Source organism: Cydia amplana, chromosome 8 (genome assembly GCF_948474715.1).
Source record: "Cydia amplana chromosome 8, ilCydAmpl1.1, whole genome shotgun sequence".
In the NCBI taxonomy this organism is placed as follows: domain Eukaryota; kingdom Metazoa; phylum Arthropoda; class Insecta; order Lepidoptera; family Tortricidae; genus Cydia; species Cydia amplana.
In genome coordinates, this window is record NC_086076.1 from 16,362,929 (window position 1) to 16,381,133 (window position 18,205).

The window sequence follows — 18,205 nt, forward strand, 5'->3', positions numbered from 1 at the left end:
TCAAAATGTCATCTAAAAAAAAAGTCACGTTAGGGATATCTTTCAAAAGATTGCTCATGATTCTTTGGAATATACCCGGGCTAGATGCGAGACCGTATACTAAACGCTTATACCTAAACAATCCCCGGTGCGTATTAATTACCGTTAACTCTCTAGAACCGTCGTCTTCCAATATAATTTGATTGTAGGCTTGTGATAAATCTAACTTAGTAAAATACCTACTACCGCTAAGCTGGGAAAACAGGTCTTCAATTTTAGGAATCGGAAATTTATCTACTAACAAAACGCGATTCAATGTGGATTTGTAATCCGCGCACAACCGTAACGATCCGTCCGGTTTATTTACGATTACCAATGGCGTGGCCCAGTCCGAGTGCTCCACCGGCTCGATGACGTCGGCGCGCAGCATGGCGTCGAGCTCAGCGTCGACGCGGCCCTTCAGGGCGTAGGGCAGGGGGCGCGCGCGGCAGAACACGGGCGCCGCGTCCGGCCGGACGCGCAGCCGAGCCCGCCCGCCGGTGAACGCACCCAAGGTCCCATCGAATATCTCTTTATGCCTGGAAATTACATCGGATATTTTATCATCACATATTACATCATTCGTAAGAACATTTTCGCATGAAGACAGCTTAGGTATTGCAATATCTAATTCGGCTAACCATTGCCGCCCTAATAAACTAGTCGTACCTCTCTGATGGACATATAAATTCAAATTTTTATCTATGTTTTTGTACTGCACATTGCCTACAATAAAACCTAATAACGGTTTCGTTACGGTACCATCATAAAACTTTAAAGACATATTACATGGCTGTAACGGTACATCTTTAAACAAGGTGTCATACGTCTGTTTACTTATACATGTTAAGGCTGTACCCGTATCAATTTCAAAGGTCATTAACTTATTATTAACCATAACTTGTATCCTTACCGGTTTGTATTTGTCGAGGCTCATTTGGTAAATGGGCTCCTCGCTTCCTTCGTTTACCCCGAACGGTATCTCCTCCTGGTCCAGCTGGCCATCTTCAATCACCCAGTGCACCCGCGAGTTTCCCCAGCTGTTTCTAGCGCGACCACCGCGCGCTCCGCTGCCGCCGGGCGTGGCCGCTGTTCCCGGCCCACGGGTGGCTCCGCTTCGGCCATAACCGGCTGAAGCCCTTGTACCGCCACCCCTAGCACTACTTCTAGGCGAAGAAGAGGCCTGTTCGCGTATTCCGTTGGCCATGGTTGGACACATGCGACGCAAATGCCCCTTTACATTACACCGACTACACACGTAACTGTTAAATTTGCAGTGAGCCTGTTCATGACGGAAATCACCGCACGCCATGCATCCCGCCGCTGCCGAACGAACATTATGTACTGCTGCAGTCTCTGTTGTCGAGCCACTTGCGGCTGCCCCGCCGCCTCCCCCCTCGACCGCTACCGAATCCCGCTCGGCCGCTTCCAGAGATAACGCTAATGACACTGATTTCGCAAAATTTATTTCACCTTCCGCAAACAATCGCTGCCTTATAAGATCACTTGACAACCCGCACACAAACTGATCACGCATATTATCGTCTAACGTCGTTTTGAAATCACAAAACCGTGCCATCTTTTTTAACTCCGCCACGTACTGCGCCACTGTTTGACCTTTGACCTGTCGGTACTGACGAAATCTGAACCGTTCTGCTAGCACCGAAGGAGTTGGTTGCAGATGTTTTTCCATTACCTCCACAACTTGTTTAAAGGTCAGCTCGGCCGGCTTCTTAGGGCTACACAAATTCACCATTAATTCGTAAGCTGTCTCACCGACTACCGAAATCAATGTCGGTAACTTCCGCTCATCTTTCACGTCGTTGACGACAAAGTAGCTCTCCAGCCTGTCACAGTATGATCTCCAGCTACCACTTTGGACGTCGAACTCCCTGATTTTCCCCACCGACATTTTGATTTAAATAATATCCTCGTCAGCCACTGATAAATAAAAGACGGCGTGTGCGGAGTAGTACGTATATTTCTAGACAGATCGGCCTAGCTTCGACCCACCCTCAAGTACAATTATATTAATTTGTATATACCCCCATATTCAATACCCAACAATATGTCATCAAATAAGGTGGGAATTTCAAAAGCACATAGACGAGGAAAATTTGATCACCTATTGATATCTATTTTTGAATTGGAAATGGTCTACTCCAGGCGGTCTAGCATGATGAGTTCTCGCGCGCGACTCCATACATCTTGCGCGATTTCAAGTACGGAGTCGCGCGCGAGATCGCAACTCATGCTAAACCGCCTGATACCTTTTTTACTGTGGAAAAATGTGATAGTAAATCTGCAAGGACCCGCTTTCCCATAATCCAAGCGGTTGCACTTGATTTCCTTGGCTTCTGGAAACCCACAAATATCCAGTCTAAATATTCCCCCGCGAGAACTTTTCCCATTACAAACGGAACGCTCTTGAGAACGGCGCAACTCTAATCCAGACTTGCGTGTGCTATTTGAGATATTCAAGAGATATTTTGCATTGGCAGTTTATTTCTCAAGTATACAGGGTGCTTCATGTAACAGGAGCAATAAATTAAACTGTAGGCTCTACTCCTCAAATTGACCAACATTTGTTCAGCAACTTTTGAAAATAACTCATGTTTTGAATTTTATTACACTTTAAAGTTTATTCTAAGATGCAATGTATTGCAAATTTTGTTATGTTTAAAGCGTGACAAGCAACGTCAAACACACTGATGTCAGCGTACATTGAAGGCAATATTTATTTTGTATGAAAAAGAGGAAGTCTAAAGGATTCATAATTTTTAAAAGTTGCTGAACAAATGTTGGTCAGTTTGAGGAGTACAGCCTTTAGTTTAATTTATTGCTCCTGTTACAGGAAGCACCCTGTATAGATAAAAAAGTATTTATAAATAAGCAAGATATTTTAGCAATCTTGATCTTCTCTCTATAGCCCGTTTTAGGCTTAGAATTCGGACTGCGATTAATTTCTTGCGGTTTCCAAACGTGCAAGACTGAAACCGCACGCCTACGCCTTTGGGAGTATCCTTATTTGTGAGTTTTTCGGATCGGGGCTACCTTGAAACTACCACGGCTGTCGACACTGTTAACTCAATAACATATAATATTAGAGATGCTAAGGTTAGTACTTACCAACTGACTTTATCAATCCGCTTAAGACTTTCCGACTATCTATTATTGTTTCCTTTGTAATACATTGAGTTTGTTGTTGTATTGTTCAAGAATATCTCAGGTTAGGTTAGTGAAATGGGGTGAACTTCTTGAATTCAATGTTTCAAGCAGGCAACCTGACAGGAGCAAATGAGGTCAAACCGAACGGCATGCATTTCCTGGTGGCATTGACACAGTTTGTTTTCCGAATCGTAAATCATATACATTAAAATTAACTATAAACTAAATTAAAACTAAACTTAACAAGGCCACAACATAGTCAAACAACTCGTCCGGCGCCCTTCCAGATGCAAAGGTGCCCATCACGCTCGCCGCATTGCCACGCTGAACCGCAATAGACAGCCGCTGTATCAGGAATGACCCGGAACGAGGGTCACCATAGGAGGAGGGGAAACCATATTGCAACCAATTAACGTCAATTTTATGGTCAATTAGTGTGCTTTTAGCATGGCCACGAACAATGTGCCCACTGCCACTTTAGTTCAGTAACTCTATCTATGCTATGATCACATATTACACATTCCATCGTTCATACGCTGACCTTACATATACTTTGTTACAAAGACATACGGTTCACCAATGGCTAGTAAGTTCCTTGTGTTTCGCCACTCAGCTTCGCATAGCGAAGGCTAAGTATTTGTCCATTTACATATAATATAGTGCATCTATACGAGTATACATTGGGTACACAAAGTCGAGATTAATGTTATTTGTTTAGGCTCGTTGTACAGTCGCCATCACATATATTGGAGCGCCCAAGGCTTTCACAAATATCTGAACAAAGTCTTTATTACCATGACGCTAAAGTGGATAATCAGATATTTTTGAGCACTTTGGTCGCTCCGATATATCTGATGTCGATTATACTAACAGCAAAACGCTTGATCAAATGTATCAATCTATTTATATTAAGGATTACAAATTGTCAGTAAACAATGTGGATGGTAGACTCCGTATCGACCGTATCTGTTTGAATAGACAGATCCTGCTTGCCTTGACCTTCTTATTTAGCTAATCAGAAAAATATAGCCATATTTCGTGGCACTTTATCCTTTTATTCTCTGTTATATCTCTTGTTATATCTCTGTTATATCTGTTACATCTGTTTCTATTTTGTGTTTGTGCTCACGAATAAAATTATTTCTATTCTATTCTATTCTATATTAGTTTGGCCATGTTAAAGGATAATGCAAACGCAATCGATAAACAAGATAATACACATAATAAATAATAATATTTACAGTATTAGCAAGGCACCGCGAAGAATTAAAATTTTAATCGCGGTTTATACATTATCAATTTATCATACAATCATCAGTAAAGGTGCAACGCAACGGGAGAGTCATTCAGACTTTGACACTTGACGTTTACGCTAGCGACTACGTTAACTACTTTACAACTTTTGTTTCTACAACTATGCTGTGTATGATATTTTTAGTGCCTGACCGATGTTTCGGTTTCGATTTCGGCATAAAAATCATGTTTCGGCCAAGTTCCGATTTTGGCTACAAAACTGATAAAATTTCGGCCGAAAATAACTGTATTTTCGGTAGTGTCCGGTCGAAGTTTCGACAGGTTTCCGCAAAAATATCACGTTTCGGGCGAAAGTTCGGTTTCGAGCAAAAACTCTCGTTTCGTTCCGACACTAGATAATATTTTTCATATTCATTTCACTATTTATTTTAAACTACCGTACGTGGTCTTAACAGGCAGCACACTCCTACACGGTGAATGCGGGCTCAAGTATGAGAGAGCCCCTATAATGCCCATTCAAAACGAATGAAATGAATGGCTAAGTACTTCCTCTGGACCATTCAGTGCATGAGTGAGTCAGATTTTGGAGCGCAACCAAATGATGAAGTCAATCGATTTTATGTGATTTGTAAGTAATTATATTGATGTTATTTAAACATTTACATCAAATGAAATGAAAGATAAAATCGAGATTATTTAATATTTGTGTCGACTTACGAATTAAATAGAAATATCATTTCAATTGCATTTTTGGGCATGGAATTATTCATTACTGAAAGCGTCTAGATCCGTGGTTCCTAACCAAATTACCCCCGTGGGGGTAAAACTGGTATTTTACGGGGGTAAAAAGCTAACGTAATATAACAATACAACAAACGTACACGTTTTATTTTTTATTACCATTGGGAGGAGGGGTAAAATCAGGTTCCCTAGTTAGTCATAGGGGTGACCGGACTGAAAAGGTTAGGAACCACTGGTCTACATTGTGTCAATATAGTTCATTGAGGTATATGTAAACTAGAGTCGACATCTCGAACAAAATGTTTCCGCACCTCAATGAAGTGTATGGCACTTCATTGCGTTTAGAACGTCATCGAACTCATCGACCACTGACGAGATGCCACACATGTACCGAAAATCATTTAAAAAATTTAAAAATGCCTTCGTGCGTGCTCAAAAGTTGTAACAATAGTACAAGAGAATATAATAAAAGCGATGGAATAACATTTCACCGGAAAGCAATCGAATAACTGTTGATTTACGATTATTTCGTTTTTCACGAAACGTCACTTTAGAACATTCGCGTCTGGAACATGTCTAGTTAGTGTTAGGGATACAATTGTTTTCACAGTATTTATTAAAATGTTCCTAGCGAAATCCACTTTTCCCCTATATTAAGATTAAGGCGAAGAGTCGAAGACATAAATATCATAGCTGTAGGGGATAACCAAACCTCATTTTAGTACCTATGCTGTGCGAACAAATGCGATCGGAATATATTATCGAGCGCATTACGTGCAACTCGCTTGAGGCGTCTACCAGGGTTGCCAGTGGTACAAATATAGTATAGGTACAAACAACAAAACACATACTCCTAGACTGCAAACAGGTAGAAACATACAGGAACAAATACCTAGGAACTCCGAGCACACTAAAAGAGGCAGTCAGCAACCTGAAAACACTGCTAGGTTTCATGGAGGAGCTGGGGTGGTTAGAGTAGCGCTACCTCGTTTCACGCAAAATAGGCACAATGGTTGTCGATTTGCGGAAAATGCCCAGAAACACTAACTAACTAACTAACTATAGTATAGGTACTAAAACAAAACTAAGATTTTACTAAATACTCTGGCAAAGCCACTTTGTCAGTAGAAAAAGACGCGAAACTCAAATTTTATAAAGGGAGGACAACCCTTCGCGCCTGCAATTTGCCGCCTTTTTCTACTGACGGAAATGGCTTGCCATTCTTGCCAAACTTATAACACAGTAGATGTATATTGTATAGGGATAAGGTACCCTACCTGTTTAAAAGTTTATACATTGGAGCTAGGGATATGAAAGCCATGAGTTAAATTGAATATTCGAAGGATATTCGGATTTCGGAGTTCCCTCGTAGCGACGATTTAAACGCAAAACATGATATAAATAGGTTTCAAACATGTCTATCAACAAAATAGTGTACAAATTTTACGTACGAACAAAGACGCACAGCTTGAATTTTCTACGCGTTTTCATGCAACACTCTTTCTAAATTCAGTGCCAAAGGTCACAACCACACAATACAGAAAGTGGAAACTTGTAAACCCTTCCCAATTTCTATGAGTTGGTGTTTTGAATTCAGCCAGCCTATTATGGATAGCTTTATCCATCTTTATCCACGTGATAAAATAACTGTCACTGTTTAACACCGTGGGAAAGAAAGTGACGGACACCGTTTTATCACGCTGTCACGTAGACAAGAACGACCATCATATCCGTACAGATGTCCCTAAATCACAACTGGTAAGTGGTAACCCTACTCATATCTCAGTGAAGCTCTCTGGAATAGAGTTGCACACTTTTCCAGCTTCGTTCGCGTACAAAGACCTACGTACGGAATCTGTACGCCTTTGTATTGACTAATAGTCGGCTTTGCGAGACATAAAGTATCGTCTCTGCGGAAATACTGCAGATTTTGTTATTCCGACGCTAGTTGAACACGTACTTTATTTTATTTATTTAACTCGCAAACAAGTTACGGGTAATTAGAGAAACTACAATATTACTGACTATGAATATGGCTGACTTCTGGCCGAAGGGTGTCGTGTTTCGGAGGTTCCGCGCAAACTGCCGAATCCGAGACAAAAGCAGACGATTCAACGGAGCCACGCCGTTCTGTCGCCAAAATAGTGTTTAGTTTTTAAGCATATGAGATTTATATGTATGTTAGTCTATAAGGTACATGTAATATGGGCCTTGTAGCCTGAATTATATTTTAAAATAAATAAATAAACTTCGAATATGGACTATGGGCCTTTTTATATTTAAAGATCATTTACACTGTGGCCCTTTCGCCTGAAATAACTTTTACCTCAGGTACCGTCTTAAAATGACAAGTATCAGGTCAGGTTTGACATCATGTCCGCCAAGATACCTCTTACAACAGCTCACAACCGGGAAGTAGAATATCGAAACACACATATGCGAACAAATGGACAAACATAATTAACGGAACAATTAACCCCTCGTATGCGGCCTGTCAGATTTGATTATTGAAAAAGTGACCTTGAAATGTAAAACAATAGATTTAAATTCCCACGCACGGATCCGTGTCTAAGCATACGAGGGGTTAAGGTCAATCACAATTCCGTCATACTAATATACGGAATGCCGCAAATCAAACCAATTTCGCAACAAATCTTTCTCAAGATGCACATTGCGGAAGTCGGTGTCATTTTATTTCACCACACAATAATATGAGAGATAAATACAATACAATACAATATATTTATTTTCAGACCATGTCAATAGTGTTTAGTGTACATTCCCTTAATCCTATATTAGTGAAACCTATACTAAGTTATAATCACTACATAGTATAAAACAAAGTCGCTTGTCTGTCTGTCTTTCTGTCTGTATGCTTAGATCTTTAAAACTACGCAACGGATTTTGATGCGGTTTTTTTAATAGATAGAGTGATTCAAGAGGAAGGTTTATGTATAATTTGTTAACCCGTGCGAAGCCGGGGCAGGTCGCTAGTAAATTATAAACTACGCCTCTGGATCCCATATGTACATCGTCCCAGTGTTTCCAGAAGTAATGAAAGGTGTGTTGTAATGAATGGTTAATAGTGTTTGAGCTTAGTTAGAGTATGGTATTAGTAAAGAACTTACGGTACCAACGGTTATTTTCCAGAGTTTTCGTACAAACAGCAACAGCAACGTTGGACCTTATTACAAAAGGCATAAGGTCCGCCGATGTACAGACTGTACAGATAACAGTGTGAGCGATGGTATAGCAGCTGTAATCCTGATAGACACGTATTGCTCCAGACTGGGATTGTGCCTGTCATGTTGCAGCCTAGCTCGAACCTAGCGAACAGACGGCTAACAGCTAACACCTAATTAGCTATTAGTCGTCTAGCGTAGTATTAACTAGAGTACCCTACTGAGTAATACACTCAACCAGTGTGTTTTGTCAAAGTCATAAGTTAATTTTATCAAGGAAATTGATTTTGACAGCATAGCATTGAGGAAATAACTAAATGGCAATTTCCTAGACAATTGACATATCCTGCAGTAATGCAGCCTGTAGCAAAGCTGAGCTGCAATGGTGTTACAATCGGATTAAAATGTACGTTAAATGTGTTTGAGATTTTAGCAGTTTTAGCAAAGAACTTACGGTGCCTACGGTTCTTTTCCAGATTTATTGTATCACAGCCCCCGTAATCCTGATAGACACGTATTGCTCTAGACCAGTGGTTCCTAACCTTTTCAGTCCGGTCACCCCTATGACTAACTAGGGAACCTGATTTTACCCCTCCTCCCAATGGTAATAATAAATAAAACGTGCACGTTTGTTGTATTGTTATATTAGGTTAGCTTATTACCCCCGTAAAATACCAGTTTTACCTCTACGGGGGTAATTACCCCCAGGTTAGGAACCACTGCTCTAGACCGTCCGCCTGGATTGTGCCCGACATGTTGCAGCCTCTAGGTCGAAACTGGCGAACAGACGACTAATCTTATTTTTTTTTTTTTAGTTTTTTATACCTTTAGACTAGCAATCTCAGAAACGGATCTAACGATTTCGATGAAATATTGCTATGTGGGGGTTTTGGGAGGCGAAAAATCCATCTAGCTAGGTCTTATATTACTTTTCGTAGCATCTCTCATCCCGATACATTTTTTGTTTTCGTTTGCCATTTATATTGTACGATTGTCATCTTGGCTAGGCCCCCTGGGGCCCGTTTCTCAAAAGCTTGTAACTTAACTTGTAATACAAATTGTCACTTTTTGACAGCTTTTGTTAGAAAGGGACTTCCACTTGTATTACAAGTTACAAGCTTTTAAGGCTTCGTCACACAGGCTTTTACATATAAAACGCTCACGCCCCGCTCACGCGCCGCCCGGAAAACGTGCCTGTGTGACGAAGCCTTTAAGAAACGGGCCCTTGGTACTCAGCAGGTAAGTGTAATGTGAGATTTGGCATTTGAAAGCTTCGCGTGTTCATCATAAGACAATCGTATTTATTTAAGTGTCAATTTGGGTGTAAATTACTGTAGATATAAATGAATAAATGGTTACTTCTCATTCGTATGTTATGGAGATAAGACGTCCTTGAACCGATTGTCAAGACAACGGAGTTCTAATACGAGTCCTTTTGGAGAGTAACTGTTACAACCACATTAAGCTAATTTTTAACACGTATTTTTGTCACTCGCGCGACATGTTTCGGAGAGCCCAGGTTTCCGTTTTCAAGCTCTAATCTAACAATGCATGAGAAGTGGTCACAACAGCCGCGCGCCGCGTACTCGTTTCGTTAAATTGGTCTTTCAACTTTCAAAAGAACTGTTGTGCCATGTTCAACAAGCATGCTAGTTGAACATGGCACAACAGTTCTTTTAAAAAACTGTGCTTATGCTTAAGGCTATGTCACACAGGCGCGTTTTCCGGGCGGGACGTGAGCGGGGCGCGCCGCTTTTATATATAAAACGCTCACGCCCCGCCCGTAAAACGCGCCTGTGTGACGAAGCCTTAAAGGTTTCGTCACACAGGCGCGTTTTCCGGGCGCGGTTGAGCGAGGCGTGAGCATTTTATATGTAAAAGCGGCGCGCCCCGCTCACGCCGCGCCCGGAAAACGCGCCTGTGTGACGAAGCCTTTATTGTCCCCTGGTTGACGGGGCAGAATAACAGCAAGAAATAATTGCTCCAACCATCTATGCCGATACGATACTTATACTTGTCAATAATGAACACGTACAGAATAACTTGTACTAACAGATACTCGTAACTCCCCTCCCCTCGTGTGGGGAGGACGTACTGAAACAGGTTGATAAGTTCCGGTACCTGGGGAGCACAGTAACGTCTACGTGTGACCTTGACGCTGAGATAAACAGCAGAATTGGTGCCGCTGCTGCAGCGTTTGGTAAGTTGGATGCCAAGGTCTTCCGCTCACATGACCTGAAACTGGCGACAAAGATCTCCATATATATGGCTGTTGTGCTTCCTAATATCTTATACTCTTCTGAAACGTGGACCGTATACCGTCGTCACATCCGCACATTAGACCGATTCCACCTAAAATGCCTTCGCAAAATCTTAAAGATCAGCTGGTCCGATCGCGTGCGGAACACCGAAGTTTTGCGAAGAGCCAAAGTGGGTGGGATCGAAGTTTATATTATGCGACGACATCTTCGCTGGGGCGGCCACGTTTCAAGGATGGCAGAGGGTCGGGTGGCTAAGCGCATCTTTTACTCGGAGCTGGAGGAGGGCAAGCGAAAGCATGGCGGGCAACTTCTCAGATATAAAGATGTGCTTAAGCGCCACATGAAGAACTGCAACATTGACCCGCTTCTGTGGGAGAAGCAGGCGGCCGACCGCCCTGTATAGAGATCTTTTGTCATAAAACAAACTGATGACTTTGAATCCCGTCGACTTATGGAACTAGATATCAGACGGGACGAGCTGAAAGCCCGACCGCCAGCGGCTATTAGGTATAATTACAACAATGGTGTCCTTACCTGCCCGTTGTGTGCACGGGTCTTTGTTAATAAGATCGGCTACGCAAGCCACACGCGGGCACACGAACGTCTTCAGCAGCGGAGTTGAAACAGTCGCCGTGGTCGAAATGGGCCGGGAGAGTATATATGTATACTCGTAACTTGAGGCCCATTATAATTCTAGTGGAACAATTTAAATATCAATAGCCTTTTAAGATTCCGTCACACAGGAGCGTTTTCCGGGCGGGGCGTGAGCGGGGCATGAGCGTTTTATATGTAAAAGCGGCGCACCCCGCTCACGCTCCGCGCGGAAAACGCGCCTGTGTGACGGAACCTTTAGACGATTTCCTCGCTAACAAAAATGTGAAGCAAAAATTGACGCATTCGCGTTGTTTAAATATAGATAATATTAAAGTAAGATGAAGCTAATTTCCTTTCCATTTAATATCTAAACTATTACTTCTTTATCACTAATGCTTCTTTCTTTACAGTGGCACTTCAAGCAAATGTGGCTTTCCATCAGAGAAGGGTCCTTATGCATCATGTGCAATAAGGTTTTTTTATTAGAATTTCTGTTAGCATTTCAGATGGAAAGGACCTTATTGCGCATGAAGCATAAGATGGAAATCCACTAATTCCAATGAGTTTACGTAATATAAGTACCTAATGGCATTTGATTCTATGAAAGCAATCCTCAGATGAGTCAGATGATGCAACACGAGCGTAAGGTTTCTAATGTATTATTAGAATCATAAACTTAACGCAACTTTGCAGGCGAGGTTAAAAGTTAAGAGAGGTCAGCTTTGATTCCACATTTAAAATATTCCTATACAAGGTGGGCCCGAGTAAGGTGAAATTTCAATTATATAAAATAGTAAATAAGTGACATATAGGTAAAACCTATATAGCATAATTTATGATTTCTCTATCAGCCAAAACGTCATTCAATCTTTATCAAAAATTCCCAGTAGTTACCACGAACTCAGTTTAGTTACCACTGGGTACAGGCGGGGAAGAAATCCCAGTTGTTACCACTGGTGACAACTTAGTAACATTTCAATAAAGTTTGGTCCCTATTCTAGTAATTTAAACCTTCCTCTGAATTACAAAAACAAATGCAATTTTCATAACTTAATGGAAACTTACCAGGATTTCGTGCTTATTCCGCCGAGAATGAGGAGTTCTTCCTTACCAAATTTTATCAAAATCTGACGAAAACATAAAATCGTCAGTAAAATAGAAATCGGACCAAACAGAAAAAAAAACAACACAAAACACACGGTAATTCTAACTATAAACGCCATCCGTATAGGATCGTGAAGCCCGCGTAAATAATCGTAATCGTATAGCATAAGTAAAGTAGCGTAGGTTAAAGCCCACGGTGTAAGCAAATTATGTAGTTGTATACTTGTCAATATAAAACGTCACTCCAAAGTTTACTCAGAAGTTTTGCTTAGAGACTAGAGAGCTACTCCCAGAAAGTCGTTTTTCGTTCACCTACAGCCGAAATAAGCCCAGCACGGCTACCACGAGTTGGCGTTTGATATTTACGTTAGCGTCTGCGTAAACTCAATCACATTCCCTCTCTATCGCACCAATCCATCAGTGCGAGCGAGATGGACTGCGATCGAGTTTACGCAGTCGCTAACGTAAACGTTAAAGTGTCAACTCGTGGTACGGCTACAGGAATAAGTACATGTTTCGTAGGTTATTAAGGCCCACGGTGTATGAAAGTTGCACATCGCTATAAAATGTCATTCCAATGTTTACTCCACGAACCACGACTTTTGCTTACGGCGTTTATGTTGAAAACGTCGTATCTTTCACTTGAATCCAAAGCGTTTATGACGTTTGGTAAGCTCGTAAACGGACACTTGTTGAGTGGACGTCGGATGGGCTATAAAAATGAATATCGCCGCGATGGGTCTATTGATGGCTGGGTGTGGAAAGGGTCGGTCAATTATTGGTTCTGCCAGCATGTCGCAATTGGAGAGTACCTGAGCGAAAAACAATTTCCAGACAAATTTTTCGCCACTACTGGCGAATTTCCTACTTTTCGCACTTGTATCGTAACGTACAGTCACCGACAATATGTTACACAACAAAGGCCGCAAGAATATGTGACACGATCTTATTTGTAGAGCCATAAGAGAGTGTCACTTGTTTTTGCGGCCTACGAAGAGCGGGACGTGAGCGTTTTATATGTAAAAGCGGCGCGCCCCGCTCACGCCCCGCCCGGCAAACGCGCCTGTGTGACGAAGCCTTAACATATTATTGCAGTTGACTGTACATCTTGACTTTAATGTATAGTTTGTCAAAGAACTGTCTCATTTCAAACATAAAACAAATAATATAATAAACAACTTCAAGAGTTTGAGAAGCTTTTAGGTTACATGAACAGGTTTATGAAGGAATTTTCGTTATTACATCGAGAAGCGTCGCAACCGAACTTGTCCCGTTTCTACTTATTTTACCAATATCATTATTTTATACTTAATGGAACTGGTCTTATTGTATATCTACAAGTTTAAACATATTTTTATGTGACTGTTTGTTTCCTAAATTAAAAAAAAAAACCTAGCCAAGATGACAAATGACAATCGTACATCGACAAACGCCAAACGCAAAACGAGGAAATGTATCGAGATGACAGATGCTAAATACGTAAGGGCAAGTCACTATTTCCATACATCCTTATAGGTTCCGTCACACAGGCGCCTTTTCCGGGCGGGGCGTGAGCGGGGCGCACCGCTAAAACGATCACGCCCCGCCCGGAAAACGCGCTTGTGTGACGAAGCCTTTAAAGGTTCCGTCACACAGGCGCATTTTCCGAGCGGCGCGTGAGCGGGGCGCGCCGCTTTTACAGATAAAACGCTAACGCCCCGCCTGGAAAAGGCGCCTGTGTGACGAAGCCTTTAAGTTTCGATTGGCGTTTTCTATCAAAGATTGGCATCTTGGCCTTCTGACATATCAGTAGCCGTACCACGAGTTGACACTTTGACGTTTACGTTAGCGACTGCGTAAACTCGATCGCAGTCCATCTCGCTCGCACTGACGGATTGGTGCGATAGAGAGGAAATGCGATTGAGTTTATGCAGACCACAGACAAGACATCCTCTAGACTGAGCATAGTAACGCTACCCCCTCTGCCACTTAAAGGTAGTTTTTAGGGTTCCGTACCCAAAGGGTAAAAACGGGACCCTATTACTAAGACTCCGCTGTCCGTCCGTCCGTCCGTCTGTCACCAGGCTGTATCTCGTACGAACCGTGATAGCTAGACAGTTGAAATTTTCACAGATGATGTATTTCTGTTGCCGCTATAACAACAAATACTAAAAACAGAATAAAATAAAGATTTATGTGGGGCTCCCATACAACAAACGTGATTTTTGACCGAAGTTAAGCAACGTCGGGCGGGGTCAGTACTTGGATGGGTGACCGTTTTTTTTTTGCTTGCTTTGATCTATTTTTTGTTGATGGTGCGGAACCCTCCGTGCGCGAGTCCGACTCGCACTTGGCCGGTTTTTACTCCATCTTCGAGTCAAAGTTTCAGAATCCCGTGCCGTGATTGGTCCGTGTCTTTGAACGGGCCAATCACGGCACGGGATTCGCTCACCACGTCCCCCTGCACCCCCGTATTTTTGGCAGTATCGGTTTCATGAAATAATTGCTCTAAACTCCGTCTAGAGGATTCCTAGTCTATGACGCAGACGCTAACGTAAATAACAAACGCTCGTGGTAGCCGTGCTGGAACCCCTTCCTTAGTTACATTACATGTAACATAGTTACAAATGTCTGTGTCTCATGATTCATGATTTAGTAAGTTAAATCTTGACAAGGTGGGAATTCACGTGGATTACCCGTGTGAGACTCCGCAACCATAAAATATTAAGTCAATCCCTTGGAGCATACAAAACAGCAAGTACTCTCGCTGAAACATAGAGCTCTTCTTGAGATTTACGACGGGATTAAGGTTCCGCCACACAGGCGCGTTTTCCGGGCGTGGCGTGAGCGTTTTATATGTAAAATGGGAGCCTCTATGTTAAATATCATTAGGTACTTTTTCTTAGGTAGGTATTATGGCATTGTTGTAGTAATTCTGAAATACATAAATAAAATTTAAAAAATATACATTTACACATTTAAATGCAAAGATAGTTGACTACCCCTGCATAGAAGTAAAGTTTGCACTTTCGCAGGGAAGTTAAATAAAAAATGTATGAATATGAAAGTCGACACAAAACCGCTAAATTAACATTATGATGCACTTACCTCCCTACCAAAAGTATATGTCAAAAAATGCTTGTAATACAATAAACACAGAAATTAGTAGACTAAAAGTCGTAGAGTAGAACCTACTGATTATACCTAACACCTCATTACCTAAAACTGCTCGAACATTGTTTAAGCAGATAAGGAAACCAAACAAATGGCTGTCGGTGGCGTTTGGATGTTAATCCCTCACAAGTTACTTAACCTTGACTTCATTACCTATAGGTACTTAAGTACCGAAAAGTTCGAAAAACTTCAAACTTGAGGCAATGTTCTCACTCTCACGGCAGAGTCGCTCGAGTAATGACTACAGAGTCGAGTTTCTCGAGACGTCTCATTCCATGTGAGAGAACGAGACGCAGCGCCGGCTTGCGGTGACGTCACGCAATAGACCCATCCGAAGACTAAGCAACTGGTTGGCCAGCAAAAAAATAAACAGAGGTCGCGGTCGGCACGACGGCACGGCGCGCCGCCGACCGCATACGAAAACGAACGCGTTTTACGATGATGCGACTTTTTATCGCTGCAGGTGCAATGCATTCGCATTTCACACTCGACTCACCTTTGTAAAGAAGTCCAGTGCGCGCGCAGGTAAAACACCAATTCCTACAGGTGAACGTTTAATATCCGATTTTCAAATTTTTGCGACTGTCGCGCACCCGGCGAGTCGTGCGTCGCTAGTTAGCGGCGCGACACTACACTTCCACTCAACACGCACACGGTTTGTTTATAAAATTATGAGCCTCTATTATTAATTTTAGAGACCCGAACTGCGCATGCCTGTACAACACGCGCCTCGTTCGTAAGGTTATGTCGTAAACTTGTAACTTCACCACTAGTTTCCGAGCGGATTCCTATTGGAACAAATCCGTGCGAACTTTGCGTTCGCGAAACACTGAACTCCGCGCGTTCCCACGAGAACTCTTTGCACCACTTGTAAATCTTATAATTCGGTAAACTTTACACTATCACATTCGCTACCTGCAAGTGAAGGCCGCGTGCGTATATAAACACTTAGAGAAGACTCGGGAACCGGTAACAATCGGCTCCGCACGTGACACTGTCAAAATAAAACACCGGTATATTTTGAACACTGGGTACTCACTCGCGGGACACTCGTTTCATGTTTCCGGGGTGTTTCACAAATTAAACGAATAGAAAAAGAAAATAAATGAAGAATACTAAAATCGCCGGCCGTGAAGCCGGGCGTCCGTCACTCGTGCAGAGCGCTGTACTAACCTAGCGCGACTCAGAGAGGCCGCGCGACCCCGCCCCGCGCCCCGGCGCCGCGCGCCTCCGCGCCCACAACATACCATCAAAAAAATGTATACCTAAGCTACGTTAAAAAATCTCGAGTGGCCAGGGGTGGATCGGAGATCACAGATCACAGCATCCAACTGTTTGTTTAGGTAGTTTTTATGGTATTCAATTAGCAACACGTGCGTCGGCCAGACACGCTCCGAGATTCAATGAGCGAAACGGCTGGCTCTTGTGGCCAATCCACTATTTAAAGCTCTAATTTCCATTATTACTTCATATTCAATGAAACTTTACGTCATTTAGCTATTTGCAGTACTTAAGTACCTATATATTAGGTGCCATTCTCGTCTTTGGGTTTATAATGCGAAGATATTCTATTTAATATTTTTTCATACAATACTTAACATAGAGTAAATGAAAACTGGTCCGGATTCGTTTATATGTAGAGTATTTTGTCAATATTTACTTAATTATAATCCGCAAATCAAAATATGTACTGAACACTCGTAAATTAAATTAACGCTTCAGATTAATTTTCTCGTATTCATATAAATTAAAAAAAAATAAGATAGTAGGCAATACCTAATATAATTTATTGAGCTAGGTACACTTGAGTATGTAACATCGCAAATATCCATCGACATTAGGTAATCACATGATAAAGTTTGTCATAATGTAGGTACACTTGTACAGTCGAAGTCAAAGAAATGTTTAAATTTTTGGCTTAATTCAACGGAGTAAGATGCACACGGGCCGAATGAATGAATGAATGGGCCGATTTTTATTTTGTTGTCGAATATTTTTTGAAATTTTATTTTCCGTGGAAAGCAGAGCCGCCTGTAAAGGAAGCGACGAATTTTTCATTACTCACGGGTCTCTAAGTCTTCACCCCTTGGCAATAAACCACTTAATGGAACAATGTGATAAAAGCTCCAAATGGAAAAATGTCCCTTACAACATGAGAATTGACCGTTATCATAAAGAAACAAATACATAGAAGTAAGCACTCTACTCTTACTATATTTCTCTATGTCGTTATCGACGCGCAGAGTCGAAAATGGACCGCAAGTGCGGTTGACCAATCTTTAATTTCAAATCTGCGGTTAATATCACTGACGGACGGCTTAAAAGCTATCAGAGGCGATATTACAGAGGTTACCGCAGCTTTATAGCGGTATTAGACTTTTCAAATAACAGAGATATAAATATAAGGTACAGTCACCTGCAATAACATGTTACTCTTCGAAGGCCGCAAAAATATGTGACACGCTCTTAGGACTCTACAAATAACATCGTATCAGATATTTATATCCGAAGAGTAACATACTATTGCAGGTGACTGTACCGTTCGGATTCAGACTATACCAACGTTACTGCTGCAGTATTGCAGCGCCGACATTGCTGCCGCAAATATTAAAAATCCGAGCATCAAAGTTGAGTACCTATACAAGTACGGCTACCATCAGTTTGGCACTGACATAAACGCCATCGAGAACGTAATTTACTTTCTATACATCTCGCTCGTACTCGCATATT

At 41.8% G+C, this 18,205-nt stretch overlaps 1 protein-coding gene across 1 annotated transcript in view; it reads right to left on the minus strand.

Moving 5' to 3' along the window:
- Window positions 1-16,718, minus strand: part of LOC134650195 (polypyrimidine tract-binding protein 2) — a 669,692-nt gene extending 652,974 nt beyond the window's left edge. The window contains exon 1 of the mRNA XM_063505114.1: window positions 15,972-16,718. The gene's annotated coding sequence lies outside the window, so the exon portion shown is untranslated. The remainder of the gene's footprint in view (window positions 1-15,971) is intronic.
- Between the last annotated feature and the right edge of the window lie 1,487 nt (window positions 16,719-18,205).